Here is a 17631-nt window from a genome sequence, read left to right as displayed (position 1 = left end):
ACAGGTCAGTGTGTGTTTTCAAGTCTTTTAATGAAGCCCATGGGGAAGTGATGGGGAATGTGCCTGTGATTATCAGGAAGCTTTCCATGGATCAGAATGGTGCCTTCTGTAAGTTAATAGAAGGGCCAATATCTGTTAGTTGATCAGACACAATTTTTTTAGGATCAGTGGATATTTGAACAGCATTACCTTCGTGTATGAAGTTTATTCTTCAAAGGCTACTTAGTCCTCTGTGTGTTTGATTTACCATACAATATCTCATTTTTTGTCAGAAGTTTTTTTCTTTTATTTACTAGTAGGGCAGCGTGGACATTACTGGCTGTTTTAGATTTGTTATTGAATTGTCTGCAGCAGCTCTTGTATAAGTGGTGTAGATTGTGGATTCCTTCAATAATTCCACTACTGACTAAGAAGATTATGTCAGTGATTGTGAGCAACAAAGCTTCATAAATTCTGACTCTAGCGATGATGAGTTCTGTGGGTTCAACGAAAACTAGAAGAGTATTTGAACTTTAAAGTATCTCTTTTGTTAATGACGGTGATAATGGTTCTTAATGCCACTGTTGACTGCTGTTCACTTTACAAGGTTGAAATACGGTATTACTGTATTCTGTTATAGTTTATTAAATAGTTTAGTAAACCATTTGATTCAGAATATTTTTTTCTTGTTTTCCTCCTCTAAAAACTAGGTGTGTCTTATGGTCAGGTGCATCTTATAGAGTGAAAAATACAATAAAATCTTTTCTCTCTAGCCTATTTCATAAAATTGTTTCAGATTCACACCTAAGTTAGATAGAAATTATGGCTTTATTTTAAAAGAAACTATCATAGATCTGTAGGAAATTAGTGTCCATAGCTGAACCCCTCCCAATCCAACCCCACCACCCAGGAGAACAAGCATCCATTTTTTACTAGCCCTTCTGAGGCAATGGAGACCCCTGTGGGTGTTTCTGAGCTCCAGCACAGCTGCAAGCTTTATGTTTTCTTACCTCCCTTAGTGGGGTCAGCCCCAGATCTTTCCCAGCTCATCTAAAAATATACACGAGTTCAGAATTAGCCAGGAGAAAATAACTTAATTGAGATAATAATTATAATTTAGGATAGATGCTTTCAGTACATCAGAGGTTGCCTATATAAGGCCTCAAAATAATGAATTTGACAGATCTTGCTCACTCTGCACCCTGTGCAAGGTTGCCTAGCAACCACAAGATGTGGAGTAGAGGAGGTTGCAGGAGTCAGATGTAGCAAAGACTGAAAGGAAGATCATTAGCTCTACATATTCGGAGATTCTCAGGCCTCAACCACTTAAGCATGAAGCCTGTTGCTCAATATTCTACTAACGCTTCCCCAAAGCCTGATGACCTCCAAGTGTTTGGGTCTTCAGCTCTCCTCAGTCTCAGCCAGCAAATGGTTGGGAATTGCAGGGGACTGTAGTCTGAACCATCCTGATAGGCTCTGATGTGATTACTGTAGAGCAAGAGTAGAGCACCCCCTGCTGGCCAAAGCCCTTTTCCCTTACTCCGTCCTTTGCCTCGGACTCTACATTGCAGGATCAGGCTGCCATGTATTGCGTGCTCCCTTGACGTATTCCCATTAATTCCGATTCTCTTCCTGACTTCTGACCTTGCTCCTCATTTCTGGAGTGCTTTGTTCAGTCCTTCAGAGTTCCTTTCGGCTCCTTGGTACTTTCAGGAGCACAACTGGAGGCTGATTTTACTTTTCTGATTCAGCTTCATCGCCTTGCACTCATTCATAGCTTAAAACCAGCTTGTTGGGACTTCCACTTGGTCAAAGCTATAACTCAGTAAAATTAAAGTTTCCTGGGGGAAGATCATGTGTTAGTTCTGAGTAAATATAAATGTGAATTCTGAACTTTTGACTTTAATTTCTAGCTTGGATTTTTGGGATACTATCTGAAAGATTGATTGTCCTTGATGTTTCATCTGACCATTGCACATTTACCTGTTAGTAAGTTCAAATGAATATAGTGAGGCTTACTTCAGAAATGATACAGATAATTGTGTGTGATTTTGTAAGGGTGTGTGGGTATCTGAAAGTTATATTCAGTATAATGTTGAGCTCAAATTTTCACATGAAATTTTAGGATGCTATCCAAAAACCAAGTTTGATTTTTTATACTAGCTTGGATTCTGAGACATTACTTTTGAATACATCAGAACTTAACATCAAAGTAGATAAGAATAACATTATGAATTGTCCCACTTGAGCTTCTGTTCTACCCATTTTACCATTGAAGCCAAGACATCTTCCAGATGGGAATTCATTCTTTGGGTTGGAAGTCTTTCCCAAAGTTGTAGAATAGGGATATACAGATGTTTTAAAATGCATCTTATCTGTGATTCATAGATTGGCTCACACTTTTTATTCCAACATCTGCTCACTGAATCATATTTTGCAGATATCCATTCATAAACTTTTATGTCCATTCGCACTTGCCCAAAATTGTACTTCTGAAAATGTGCAAATCCCCTCAATGCTCATTTTTACCCTTTAGCTTATGGGGGAAATGCGTATATTTGGTTGGTGCTTTTATGTTTTGTATTTTTCTGCCACTATATTTGCATAAACTCAGAAATAAAATAGTCCCATACATCTGTAGAATCTACACGACAATACAATAAAAACAGAATTTGTCTGCAGAAATTTAAAATTCCAAATGTAAGCCACTTAAAATAACTAGGTAAAGTTAATATCACTAGGCCTATTGAAACATATGAAATAAACTATCACTATTTAGAGTTTAAATGTCTAGGCAGGGGAGCAGTCTTAACCTGGTGCCAAAAGGTCATAACCTGGTGCTCACTCTTGCCGGCGAGTGCTGCGTGGCCGCCTTGCCCTCTCCCCCACCGGCATGGGTGAGAGCTATGCCGGTTTGGGGATGGGGCGCGGGGTCCAGCTGCCGGCATATTTCTCCGGACGGGGCCGAGCCGGGGCCAGAATTGCCCGCCGCATCGCCATCTGCACCTGCCGCCACCGTGCTGCACCGCCGTGCCACCACCACCGCTGAGGACACCGCGACCGCTCCTGCTGGGCCTGGGGACAGCTGACGCTGCCGACAGTGGCCATCGCTGGACCCGGGGGCCAGAGGATGCTGCGGCCGGACTGCAGGCCAGCCATCACCCGTGGACAGATGCTGGGGTACGCCGGAACACCATCCTGCAGGCAAGTGCTGCGCGGCCGCCTTGCCCTCTCCCCCGTCAGCATGGGTGAGAGCTACGCTGGTTTGAGGGTGGGTCGTGGGGTCGAGCCGCCAGCATATCTCAGGCTGATTCATCCTGGCCCTAAGAGATACCCTGTACCACCCTCGACGGCCCACTGTGATGACCTTGCCAAGCATTTTAAGGAGAAAATCACTCAGATTCGTCATGAGCTGGACTCCACTAGTGATTCAGAGTCTTCAGGGGAGGTGCCAATGTTGCCGTCTGGTCCAAAATTGATGGATGAGTTTCAGTTATTGCGGCCTGATGATGTGGACAAGGTGCTTGGACAAGTACGTCCTACCACCTGCTTACTGGACCCTTTGCCCATCTTGGCTACTTAACAAAGCCAAGCATGGGATAGGGACCTGGATCTTGGAGGTTGTCAACGCCTCTCTGAGGGATGGCCGGGTACCTGCCTCTTTAAAGGAGGCAGTAGTCTGACCAGTCCTAAAGAAGGCATCCCTGGATCCAGAGATAGCCACCAATTATAGACCTGTGGCGAATATCCTGTTCTTGGGCAAGGTGTTAGAGTGGGTGGTGGTGGGACAACTCCAAGCACTCTTGGATGAAACTGATTATCTGGACTCATTTCAGTCTGGCTTCAGACCTGGGTATGGTACTGAATCTGCCTTGGTCGCCCTGTATGATGACCTGCGCAGGGAGAGAGACAGGGGGAGTGCGTCCCTGTTGATCCTCCTGGACCTCTCAGCAGCTTTCAATACCATCGACCATGGTATCCTTCTGGAAAGGCATTGGGAGTTGGAGGCACTGCTTTGCAGTGGTTCCACTCCTATCTCAATGGCCGATTCCAGAAGGTGGTGCTGGGGGACTATGGCTCTGCACCATGGCAGCTATGCCATGGATTACCGCAGGGATCCATTTTGCCCCCCTTGCTATTTAACATCTACATGAAACCGCTGGGAGAGGTCATCAGGAGGTGTGGGCTGCGGAATCATCAGTACGCTGATGATACCCAGCTCTACCTCTTGTTTTTCAACCAATCCAGGTGAGGAGGTGGCTGTACTGAACTGGTGCCTGGCCGAGGTAATGGGCTGGATGAGGGCCAATAAACTGAAGCTCAATCCAGACAAGACGGAGGTCCTGTTGGTAGGCAGGTTGGGCTTCGGGGTGGGGGACCTCGACCTTGTCCTGAATGGGGTTGCACTACCTCTTAAGGACAGGGTCTGCAGCTTATTTATTTATTTATTTATTTAGACAACTTATATGCCGCCCCGTCGCATGAGCCTTGGGGCGGCTTATAATAATTAAAATCCCATATAAAATGCAAAAAATTAATCAAATAAATAAAATACATAAAATAAAATAGTGGAAACAGCCTGGTCAATTTAAAATCAACAAGTAAACCATTAACAGTTAAAATAGCATTTAAATAAAAAGGTCTTGGCCTGGCTCCGAAAAACAAATAATGACGGCGCCAGGCAGACCTCTCTGGGGAGCGCATTCCATAGGTTGAGTGCCACCGCAGAGAAAGCCCTCCTCCGAGTACTCATCCTCCTAATATCCTTCATGGAGCTTGGGAGTGCTCCTTGACCCAGAGCTATCTTTGGAAGCTCAAGTAACAACAGTGGCAAGGAGTGCTTTCTATCAGCTTTGACTGATCCATCAGCTGCGTCCCTACCTGGAGAACAATTGCCTGGCAACAGTGACACACTCATTGGTTACTTCCCGATTAGACTTCTGTAACACACTCTACGTGGGGCTGCCCTTGAAGACGGTCTGGATACTTCAGATGGTGCAAAATAGAGCTGCCAGGTTGCTGATGGGGACTGGGCGTTGTGCTCACATAACTCCGGTCCTCCGTCAGCTTCACTGGCTCCCCATTGAAGTCCAGGCCCAATTCAAGGTGCTGGTTATTACCTATAAAGCCCTTAACGGCTTGGGACCTGGTTACCTAAAGGAGCGCTTACGTCCATATATGCCCTCCTGCCCCTTGAGATTGGTGGCCCAGGCCCCCCTCCAGGAGCCCTCCGTGAAAGATATTAGGAGGGTGTGTACCCAGAGGAGGTCTTTCTCTGCGGTGGTGCCCAACCTATGGAACGTGCTACCCAGAGAGGTCCGCCTGGCACAGTCGTTATTTGCTTTTCGGCGCCAGGCCAAGACCTTTTCATTTAAACGTTATTTTAATTGTTAAATTTATTGATTGATTTTAACAAACTTTTTGCCAGGATGTCTCCAACATTTTATGTAATTGTATTGATTATATTTATTTATGTTTGGAAGCCGCCCCGAGGCTTATGCGAATGGGGCAGCATATAAGTTCTCCAAATAAATAAATGGATATTAGAACAGGCTGCAGTGAGGAGATCATTCCATAACTGAGGGCTCCAACAAAGAAATCTTCCTTCCTTATTTCGAAGTCTCTTTCAGAGGAAGTCCTCTGATATTGAGCACAGTGTCCAAGTTTAAAATGGTGTTCCATCAAATAGTGCAGTCCAAAGCTGTGTACTGCTTTAGAAGCTAAAATCAACTACATTTGCACAGTCTCTGAGGGCAGTTCCACATAGTGTACGTTGTGGGGATCCAGTGTAGAGATTCCTGGAGTATAGATTACTGGAGCTTGGCTATCTCTCTCCTGATTGGGGCATGGCTGTGCCACTAGGCAGCGCTCATAGCAGCCAATGAATGCACCTGAACCTCAAGTGACAAAGATGGCTCAAGAAGCAGGGCAACCCAACCCAGAATAGGCAGTCAGAGGAAATGCCTCTAACAGCAGCTCAGTCTTGCCTGGATAGAGCTTTTCTTTGTTAGAGAGACAGAGTCTTGATCATCTGGATGAGTTATACTTTGGGAACATTTACTATTTCATAGCCTTTTCTGGAATGGTAGGCAGTTAGAGATGAACTGGTGCATTCCAACCACTTATAAACAAAAACTGCCACAGCAGCAGCAACTTCAAATATGAATGTATGACTTACACATGCAATAAAGGTGCACACTTGATTTATGTGTTGTCCATATCAAGGACATCAATGTGTCATAGGTGGGGAGTGGGGGATGTTACCTCCCTGCCTGATACAGGCTGTCAGAAGCACTGAAGGTATATGCTGAGGAGCAGCTATCTATGCTTATAATCTGATTTATCTTGGTAGAGACAGATGATCCATTGATCTTTCAAGCCCAGAACTGACAGGCCTCATCTCTCATGCCTAGCTGTGCCCGAGAATCCATTTAGATATGTTACACCAGCAAGATAGATCAAGATTAAGATGAGGGAGATGAAGCTTTATTTTGGTGAGTCACAAAACCTTTGATTCTGTGAGGAAGAGTAGACATGGACTAATTGTTATATCTTGGGAATGGAAGCTACCTACATCGGTGTAAGTTAAACTCTAGAGAAATATAGCAATCACTGTCAAATCATCCATCTTTTTTAAATGGATTAATTTTAAGAAATAGTCACACATGAAAGTTTATCACACTATGGCTTTAGGGTCAAATGATGACTTCATGTGAAAATGAACTGTCAAAGATCAATTACTTTCACTTCACCTCTAATATAATGGTGTACAATGAAGTCAGTTCACACAGTGAGCTATGAATTATCAGATGATCAGATCCAAGTGCAGTCCATTGGGCTATTTATAAGAAATAATTCTAAAGCACAATATTTCCAGCATTAGTAAACTATTAACTGGACTAAGCCAGATTGCGATGTCCACATTTCATACATGAGCATTCATAAGGTTTTGTTTCAACTGCAACAGCTCAAACTCTTGATGGCACTACAGTTGTTCTTCCCCACCGATGGATTAGATTTTCTTCTGCAGTTCCCCTGGGAAAGGACTAGTGTGCTAAACCAGAGCTGGACTGGGACAATGGATTGTATGAGAGTTAAATCGGAAAGTATAAGGAACTTAAAAAGTATTCAAACCAGATCTAAAAAGAGAGAACAGGATTAAATAGTTGTATTCTTTAAGAAGTCCAATGTGCTTTGGCTCCATATGTCTGGGCATTCCTCAGAGTAATTATCCAAAAGCCTTCAAGGAATTATGCCAGATTCCTTTCATACATTTGAAGGTCTATGCCTTGCTGGCTTCAGGATACTGGGACTTGTGCTTTAGCATCTGGTGGGTTGGGAAAGGCAATCTTCTCTGAGGGAGGGTCGAGTGCCTGCCCCTTTAAAGGAGGCGGTAATACGACCGGTCCTGAAGAAAGCGTCACTGGATCCAGAGATGGCCACTAACTATAGACCTGTGGCCAACATCCCGTTTCTGGGCAAGGTGCTGGAGTGAGTGGTGGCGGGACAACTCCAAGCACTCTTGGAGGAAACTGATTATCTGGATCCTTTTCAGTCCGGCTTCAGACCCGGGTACAGTACTGAATCTGCCTTGGTCGCCCTGTACGACGACCTGTGCAGGGAGAAGGACAGGGGGAGTACATCCCTGTTGGTTCTTCTGGACCTCTCGGTGGCTTTCGATACCATCGACCATGGTATCCTTCTGGATAGACTTGCGGGATTGGGGGTTGGAGGCACTGCTTTGCAGTGGTTCCGCTCCTATCTCGACGGTCGATTCCAGAAGGTAGTGCTGGGGGACCATGTCTCTACGTCATGGCAGCTATGCCATGGGGTACCACAGGGCTCCATTCTATCCCCTCTGCTATTTAACATCTATATGAAACCGCTGGGAGAGGTCATCAGGAGGTGTGGGCTGCGGAATCATCAATACGCTGATGATACCCAGCTTTACCTCTCATTCTCCACTAATCCAGGTGAGGCAGTGGCTGTGCTGAACCGGTGCTTGGCCGAGGTAAGGGAATGGATGAGGGCCAATAAACTGAAACTCAACCCAGACAAGACGGAGGTCCTGTTGGTTGGCGGATCGGGTTTCGGAGAGGGTGGATTTGACCTCGTCCTGAATGGTGCAACACTCCCTCTTAGGGATAAGGTCCGCAGCTTAGGAGTACTCCTCGACCCGGAGCTTTCTTTGGAAGCTCAGGTGACAGAGGTAGCGAGGAACGCCTTCCTTCAGCTTCGGCTGATTAATCAGCTGCGCCCCTACCTGGAGTACGACTGCCTGGCGATGGTGACACATGCGCTGGTGACTTCCCGCCTAGACTTCTGTAACGCGCTTTACGTGGGGCTTCCCCTGAAGACAGTCCGAACACTTCAATTGGTGCAAAATAGAGCTGCCAGGTTGCTGACGGGGACGGGGCGTTATGCTCACATGACTCCAGTCCTCCATCAGCTTCACTGGCTTCCCATTGAAGCCCGGGCCCAATTCAAGGTGTTGATTATGACCTACAAAGCCCTAAACGGCTTGGGTCCTGGCTACCTGAACGAGCGCTTATGTCCGTATATGCCCGACCGCCCTTTGAGATCTGCGGGAGAGTCCCTTCTCCGGGAACCCTCCATGAAAGAAATTAGGAGAGTAAGTACCCGGAGGAGGGCTTTCTCTGCGGTGGCGCCCAACCTATGGAATTCACTCCCCAAAGAGGTCCGCCTGGCACCGTCATTACTGGTTTTTCGGCGCCAGGTAAAGACCTTTTTATTTAAACATCATTTCAATTGTTAAAACATATGATCTGGCCTGGGCAACTTCTTCTTCCTTCTCTTTCTCCTCCTATATTTTTATTTTATACTGATAATTTTAATTTTGTATTTGTAAATCAATGTATCTTTTGTATTTTATATTTAATGGTAATTTATTATGTACTATTGTATTTCAATGTATTTTATCATGTTGTAAGGCGCCCCGAGGTTTCGGCAAGGGGCGGCATAGAAATGTTATAATCATCATCATCATCATCATCATCATCATCATCATCATCATCATCTGAGGGTACAGTCCTATGCCTGCTTAGACATGCTTTACAAGACAAGAGAATCATGGATACCATCTTAGCCTCCATGCTCTTTCTGCCCTACACAGGAAGGACAGGATCCTCCTAGTAACAGACAGCCTCACTGGATTGTGACCTTGATCCACTATAATAAATGATAATCCATTCCAACAAGTCTGGGTCTGAATCGGAAGGGAAGAGTGACACCTGGCCAGACAACGTTCAGATTAAAACTCTGTTCAGGACTGAATCATGTTGAGCTATCTTGTCTGCTCAACAGTGTCTGATTCCCAAGCCTTCAGACAAACTTTGAACACTCCCCTGATATTTAATGCAGCTGTGCATTACACAGCTATGATTGGAGGCAGGAGCAGCAGTACCCTGGAGGTACAGATTTTTACCTATGTGCTGTATGTTTGTGCACATATATGTTTCTAAAAGCACAACTATTTTGCCTTCAGTAAAGTCGATGTTTTTATTTGTTTGTTTGTAAACTGTGAGGGCAAATTTGTGATTTGGAATGCAAGGCTCATTCTCCTCCAATGCTTTGTACGCAGACCATGCACTTGGCCAAGAAACCTGTCTTGAAATCACATCAGATTTGTCTTCTGTGCCTGGGTACTGGAGCAAAAAACTGTGAGTTCAAAAAAGTCTATTTACTTCCTGAAGTTCACACTCTTCTGCTTTGCACATAGGTTCATTTAGCTTCACCAGATTGCCTACTGGGGGATGTTCTGTGATAGGCCATCAGAGCCATTGTGCAAATGGACAAGGTTCCCCCTCTGTGTGATTTTTTAAAACGCTTTTTTTTTCAAAGGAGAAAAGGTTTACAAAGAGACTTTCCTGACATGTGTACCTGTCAGTTTTCATAGACCAGAGGAAAAAGTGCTTAAGGATCACAACCACCCTTCCGTATAAGAGGAGCAAGAGGAGTCAGTGGCAGAAGACTACAATGCGGTAGCACTGGAAGATGAGGTCCCTCATTGTATGGCTACTGGGACATGGTTTGACCAGACTGTCCCTTTGTAAATGAGATTGAGATGCTTTGTGATCAACTGTTACACATATTATGGGAATAGATGGCAGGTTGCACCCCTCTCAGGTACTGCTGCTGCATCGAAATGACCCAGAGGACACGAGTGTTCTTAAGTCATCAGATTCAAAGTCCTTGAAGTAGAAAGGAACAGAGCTGATGTGCTGCCAGGAGACTAATATTTTGGCATGTTGGTCTCCCCCACCCCATAAAAAGTTCCTTCCTCAGAGGTTGCTCTCATGCAATTCTGTACAGTAGATTAAAATCCCGCCCCCTGAGATCAGTGGCAGAGGCCCTTCTCCGGGAACCCTCCATGAAAGTTATTAGGAGGGTGAGTACCCAGAGGAGGGCCTTCTCTGCGGTGGCGCCCCACTTATGGAATGTGCTCCCCAGGGAGGTCTGCCTGGTGCCATCATCATTTGTTTTTCGATGCCAGGCCAACACCTTTTTATTTAAATGGTATTTTAATTAATTGTTAATTTATTTATTGGTTTTAAATTATTGCCTGGATGTTTCCAGTTTTTTATATTTGTATTGTTATTTATTTGTTGGAAGCCACCCTGAGGCTTACGTGAATGGGACAGCATACAAGAATCCCAAATAAATAAATAAAAACATACATACATACAAAGATGCATGCATTTGATGAAAGGCCTAGAGAAATGGTTATTAATTTTCATGACAACTTTTCAAAAGAAATCCAGGATGAACTGGGCATTAGACTGGATAAATTTTCAAAGTATGAACTGAGCTGAACTGAGAAGCTGAGGCCATAATTCTATGCAAGTTTAGACAGAAAAATGGAATGTTGGGAATTGTCCTACAACTCTCAGAATTCTGCAGCTAGTGATGTATGGCTGGCTGGGGAGTGAAACAAGTTGTAGGATGTTTTTCTGTCTAAATATACAGACACTTGCATCTTGAGAATAACTGAAATTGTCAGATTTGCCCATTCCTATTACTGATGGCCGTCTACCATCTTTTCAAAGATATCCCATTGAGGTGGTTTTGGTACAGGTGCACCAAGCTATCCTGTTCTGCTCACAACCATCAGGCCCTGATCCTGAGACAGCTCTTTGGCATACATCCATGCCAAACCCTTTGTCAGCTCGATATCAGACCTTGTCAGGGGGATTACACCTGCAAAATCGACTGCTTGATCAGCTTTCTAAAGAGTGCAAAAACCAGTGCTGTGAAATGTCATGTTCAGTAGCATGCATATTATTCTCCAATGTGTCATTCAACAGGAGGGAAAAGTGTTGAGTAAATCATTGGAAATGCATCCCTAAATGCCATTTGCTCCGAGCCAGATGTTTAGATTGTTTAGAAATGGCTTTAGTCTCCCGGACATGATGACAACTGGCAAGCAAAGCAAAGAGGGAGGAGAGGAGAGGAAAACAAAACAGTTCATGGGAAGGGCATCTTAGTGGTGTGTTAAGCAAATGAGAATATAAATGATGGCTGGAATGTGGGCCAGTAATGGAGGAATTGTAAATGTAATCGAGGCAATTCCAACTAAATGAGGTGTATCCCAGGCAGCTGTCCTGGTGTATTAGGAAAGCATTTAAAGATTCTCCCATCCCTATTTTTTAAACCCTTCCCATTGGCTGGCACCATGTCTAGTGCCTAGAATAACTCACAAAGCCCATAAGTTGCATCCTTCACGAGGCAGGAATGCATTATAGCTGGACTGTTTTATGTGTCATAATTACCTGACATGTTAATGTACCATCTGCAGCCTTTAATCATCAAAGCAACAAGACAAACAAGTTCACACACCTCATTAGCTTGGCTTTGTTTCCTGTCTCATATTTATACTTGCTAGACATTAAAAGATAGATTGATATTTGATTGATATCACACCCAAATGTGATTGTGCAATAAGGCTTCAATGCCTTTATACTGTTACGCATGTTTTAGGGCTCAGTTGCCCATTCCAACTTTTGAAAGAAGCCAATCAGATGAGAATGAAATCTATACCAGTCTGATATTTTCCGCCTGACAATTATGGTATAGTGCCTTCTATGACAAGAGGCTTTTTTAAGGCTTCAGGCATGATCAATAATGAATTCTTCATACCTGGAAGGTGTTTCTAGGCTAAAATGGAAACAACATCATTTGTTCTAATAAATGAAGAGCTCATAGAGAGATGCCTAATTACATTTTGCTTAAAATGGTTTCCTGATCTATATTCTTGCAACACTACCTGGGGGTTCACTCTTGCTAGTATTGTCTCTTGAATATGCCTCAGGGAGTCACATGGCCACCATAGGACTGACAAGTAGGTCTTAATCATAAGCTGGCACTTCCATGCATGCACAACTGCTGAGATGTGTGCAATTATACTTGCTCAGAAATGTGCCACAGCAGTATTGGAAATCAAAGCAGTCTTGTATACATGTGTCCATCAGGATAAGAGAGTACATGTATATGGGGACCACTGGCAAACATGAGCCGAACACTACGGACCATCTCACAATTGTCTCCAATATGTGCAGTATTAAGATGACTTCAGGAAAGTGGCCAGATGTGTTACTTTTGTAGAACAGTCAGACATCTCTGGAGAAGGCTTTTAATTCTTTACCAACAAGAATCAAAGGTAAATTGAGAACAAGCAAAAACAGCTAATACAATCTTTTAGGCAGAATATTTGGCAAATTTTCTCTTGGGGAGTACGGAAGAAAGAAAAACAAAAGAATGAACAATGGAAAATCATCAACTGCAGAGAATGGAGCCTCCAGGAGCACAGAAATGTCTTAATTGAGCTCAATATGTGTCAACTTACAAGATATAAAATGTGGAGTGAATACTACTGGAGTTAGATGGACTACAGCTGGTTGCCTGACCATATCCAATCAATGTTCATTAATGGCTATGTGTCAGCCTGGAAAGAGAGCTTGAGTGCAGTATCACAGGATTCATTCATAGGCCCTTTGCTGTTCAACTTTTTTATAAACTTATAAACTTGAAAGGAGGGATGCTTGAAAGAAGGACTGCTTATCAAATGTGTAGGTGACATAAAGTTGGAAGGGATATCTAGCACCAAAGGAGACAGTCAAGACCAAGATGGATTCGTCCAGGTAGGAACACTGACCCAAAACTAACAAGATGAAATTCAGCAGAGATATATGTGAAGTCTTACATTTAAGTCCAAAAAGCAAAGGCATGACTATAGGATTGGAAAGAACTAGCTTGGCAGCAATATATATGCAAAATGTGTCTTAGGAAATCATATGCTAAATATGAGCTAGTAGTGCAGTGTGGCAGCTAGAAAAGCGAAAGCAAACTTAGGTGGTACTAACAGAAGCAATAGTTTATCACAGGAAGTAGTAGTATGTCCTACTAAGGATCAGACGACATTTAGGGTACTGTGTCCAATTCTGCTTATTAAACTTTAAGAAACAAGCTGAAGAGAACTCTCAGAAGAGTGCCAGGATGTTGAGGTATATGTAAACCAAGAGTTATGTGAAATCGTTGAAAGAGCTGGGTATATTTAGACCGAGGAAGAGAAGATTAAGTTTGTTTCCCTGATACTGCAAGTAACAACATGAGAAGGCCAACCATTTTTCATCCTCATAATGCTCCAAACTTGGCAGTATACTGGGCAGCATTATGTTTTTGTGTTTGGGGAATAGTAGCTCACATGCCCCCCCCAAAAAAATATTCTGAAAAAAAATCTGCAAGGTGGCCTTATTCTCTAAGAAAGTGTGAGAAAAGCAATCACTAAATAATTTCTAAGCAGAAAAAATGTTGTCTGAGAAATTTCAATTCAGTTCTAATGCAATGTTGCTGAAGAAGTTTGAAATACACTGGGCTCAAAAAACATACTTTTGTGCTTCTAGAGGCTGCCTCCTCCTTTTTCAATGGCATATTTATTGCACCACACTCCATTAATATACTTTATAAATTATATGGAAGACATATTTACCTACATAATCATGTTTTTTTTCCTGGTTAGGAAATTTGCAGTAGCCTTGAGTATCTAACTATTCATGGAAAAAAAATTATATCATCTGAGTGTATTCACACATTGTAAAAATATATATCAAGGAATGGAAGAACAGAAGTGACCCTAAGGTTCTATAAACATTTTATATCTGGTGTAGAACACTTGTAATTGCCAACCCTGAAGATTAAAGAAGTGTTTCAGAGTGGAATCTGTGGCCAATTGGAGATGCTACCCTTGCAAAAAATGTCTGTCCTGAAAAGAGATGCTGCCCAAGGCCCAATAAATTAGCTGGATGATATATGTAGGAGCCATGGAAAGTAATTAAGTATTACCTTGGAGTATTCTTTGATCACCTCCTAGTATTCTCCATACTCTAAACTTAATATTCTTTTATTGGCAGGGCTCATTGATTAACATGCCATATAATTGCAGAAAAAGCTCTCTATTTTAGGAATCTAATTTCAACTACACTTGTCGGTTTGTGTGCTACCAGAACATAGCACTGGAATTATTTCATTGTTTTGTAATATGTGTAAAGTATGAGATAAGTTATTGATTTTCTGATACCATGAACTGTTTGGATTACAGTGGAAATATGCAGCACTAAATCCCCCCCTTCCATCAATTTAATTGACAGTGGCTCATTAACGAAACTAAGCAATTATCTTTCAGCAAGGTCAGCATTTCGAGTTAGGAAAAAACATGTATGCATGGATCCTTGTAACCAGAGTAGAGGAAGGACTGGGATATGAGGGGAAGCAGGAGTACTAAGGGTATGTCTTGAAGACACAGGTGGAACATAGTGGCTTGATATCAGCTCTTAGTTGAGGAAAGGTCTGGGAGAAAACTGAAAACCTATATATACTTGCTGACCCTGATTCAGCAGTTTTATTTGGGGCAGACTCTTCATTGACTGCCACTGAACATTACTGCATTCCTGGGTGAAAGTCAAGTGGGTGTTCTGACAACAGCTGTTGCACCTACTCCATCACCCCCTGTGCTGAGGGGAGCCATGTAGTAAGGAAGAAGAAGCAGGAACCTTAGCAGGGCTGGATTCAAAGTGGTTCTCTGGGAGAAAGGGCATCCTCGTACCAGGACTCCTCAGGCTTCCCCATGCCATCTGTAGGGATGAGGCATGCTGAGGGACCTGACTCCTCTTCCTAAGATACCTGCTCTGGGCATGCTCAGAGCCTAACATTCTGCAAAGTAACTCATTGTAGTTATTTCTTCAATGCTGCATTATGGCAGAGCAACTACATGTAAGTCCATGAGGATCTAGATGAAGCATACAGATCAGCAATTGAAACAGAAGAATTAAGCCTTAAAGAATCCAAACAACTCTTGGGATGGTACATATCCCCAGAGGGCATAGGAAAAGCCTAGGAAGCGCACCCATACTGAAATCCTTCAGGACATCAGGGGAGAAGCAGATTCAGGAGAGATGAAAGTTTAAATTGAACTACCTGCTAGAAGGGAACTGGCATATTTTGAATAAAACACAAGAACACGTAGAAATGTGTGTCTCTGTATGTTTATGAGACTCTAGGAGTGTACTAAATACAGTTATGACCCTGAAATCTGTCATTATTGGGCCACACTATGCATCTAGACTGTTCATAATTTCCATATGGACAATGAGCCCTGACTTTGCTCCACTGAAATTGTAATATGTTTGCAATTAAAACGGAAATTAATTATAAGAAAATTTCTTTTTTCTGCACCTGCATGGTCTGTTTTGTTGGCATGATTAAGCAGCCGCACTGCTAAACTGCTTGGCCTTGGTAAATGATGGAAATGAGGACTGGCAGAAACTGCAGCATGCTGGGTCCTTTGACAGATAAGCAACACTGCTGCTTCTTCTGACACTTGTTCCTTCACAGCTGCTGCCTTTCCCTGTGGTTCTGTGTTCCATATCCTTGGACAAGCTAATCAGAGAAGAATGCACTGCGGTAAATGAAGTTAGAATGCACAGGAATGGGGGAAAAGATATCACAGTAAGCACGAGACAGTCTCCAGCTACACCTTGGCAATGCACAAGCACTAATATTTGGCCAGGTTTGGAAAGCTCAGAATACAGGATTGTTTTGAAACAAACCTGGTTTTCCGGAGGTGTTCATCAGTTGCCTAAGTCCAAATCACAACAGTCAGTTTTTCCATCTCAAATAAAATGCATTGCTTTTGGTCTAGTGATGCTAAGAAATACTTTTGTTATTTCCCTCATCAGCTACTGCTTAGGTATGTTCCTTTTGAATTAGTCATATAGGCAAATCTGTTCAATCAGAAATCATATCCAGAAGAGGATGGCATCAAACGGTACATAGCTAATCAGTTGTTAACTTCATTACAATGTCAGTGAGAGTACTTGAAATCAAGTCACAGTGAGGGCAATATACTTTGTGCAGGCAAAAGCTCCCAAATCAACACCCCAGGAATGTCAATGAGAGGGTTTTATATAGGCAACTGAAAATGTTCATGAAATAATTTGAGGGCTTTTGATTCAGTCCTATGTTCTTCTACACATGGGAGAGCGGAGACAGGCGATAACTGTTCCCAGTCACACAGTTAATCCTTTTTCAAGAAGCTATGAACCGCAAAGCTAAAGAATCATCTTTACGGGTTTATATAAACATAATATATCCATTTTGTAAGGTATCTGTTCAACAGAATGAGAACCTCAGACAATTTGTTAGCTTCAGCCAAATTTGTGAAAGGAAGATGAGACAAGTCCAAATATTTTCCTTAGTTTTTTCCCCTCTCTTGACAAGACAAGAAAGTGTGAAATTATTCACAGTGCAGAGGGGAAATCTCTAGTATAAATAAAAAATAACCATTCTCAGAAGCCATGAATGACAGATCTAACATAACCCTCAGCAAATCATTTTGCTTCCTTTTACATTTGCCTGCCAATTTTTATTTAAACTACAATGTGCTTTCAAAAATGTCCTAAAGGTGTAGTAATAACAAAAATGGAAAGTGCTTGTTTGTTTATGCAAAATATGCAAATAACATTATTAACTCTCTGTTTGCTGGCATGCTTCAGACAAAAAGGAATGAAAAGCAAAAGACTTAATGGGCTCTAACCATGATATAGTAATCATTACAGTTTACCATGTATTTCTACCCATCATTTCTGCTCAGTATATTATCCCATATTGATTTTCAGTTAAAGAGTACTTTGGGATAGGATAAACCCTTAAATTTGTGATTGTTTACATAATATCAGTTCTTTGAGGTCCTGTTAAACTGTGCTTCACATGAAAAGTGAGGCCTAGGAAACCCTCTGTACATTAACTCAGAAATCGAAATTACCTTCATTTTAAAAGCAAAACACTTGGAATGTGATGTGGTCCACTTTTATTCAATGGGGAAAACAAGCTGGCAATTCTCCCATCCAGATTTTAATCCATATGGTAGAATTCTGGGCTATGCAATGCTCTACCTTGGGTCAGGATTTAATGAGATCCTAATGTGGGAAAACTTTGCCAGCATTAGCATTCACTTGTTACTTCTGACAAGGGTATGGAGGGGGAAATGACCATAATGAATAACAAAACGAAGATACTTCTTCCAACATAGAACATTGTGTGAGAAGTTAAAAAAAATCCCAAAAGCAATTCCTCATGGTT

The sequence above is a fragment of the Varanus komodoensis genome, unplaced genomic scaffold (genome assembly GCF_004798865.1).
Source record: "Varanus komodoensis strain SLA01 unplaced genomic scaffold, ASM479886v1 scaffold1, whole genome shotgun sequence".
NCBI classification, from domain to species: domain Eukaryota; kingdom Metazoa; phylum Chordata; class Lepidosauria; order Squamata; family Varanidae; genus Varanus; species Varanus komodoensis.
The sequence above is the reverse complement of the archived record's forward strand: the minus strand, read 5'-3'. Positions refer to the sequence as shown.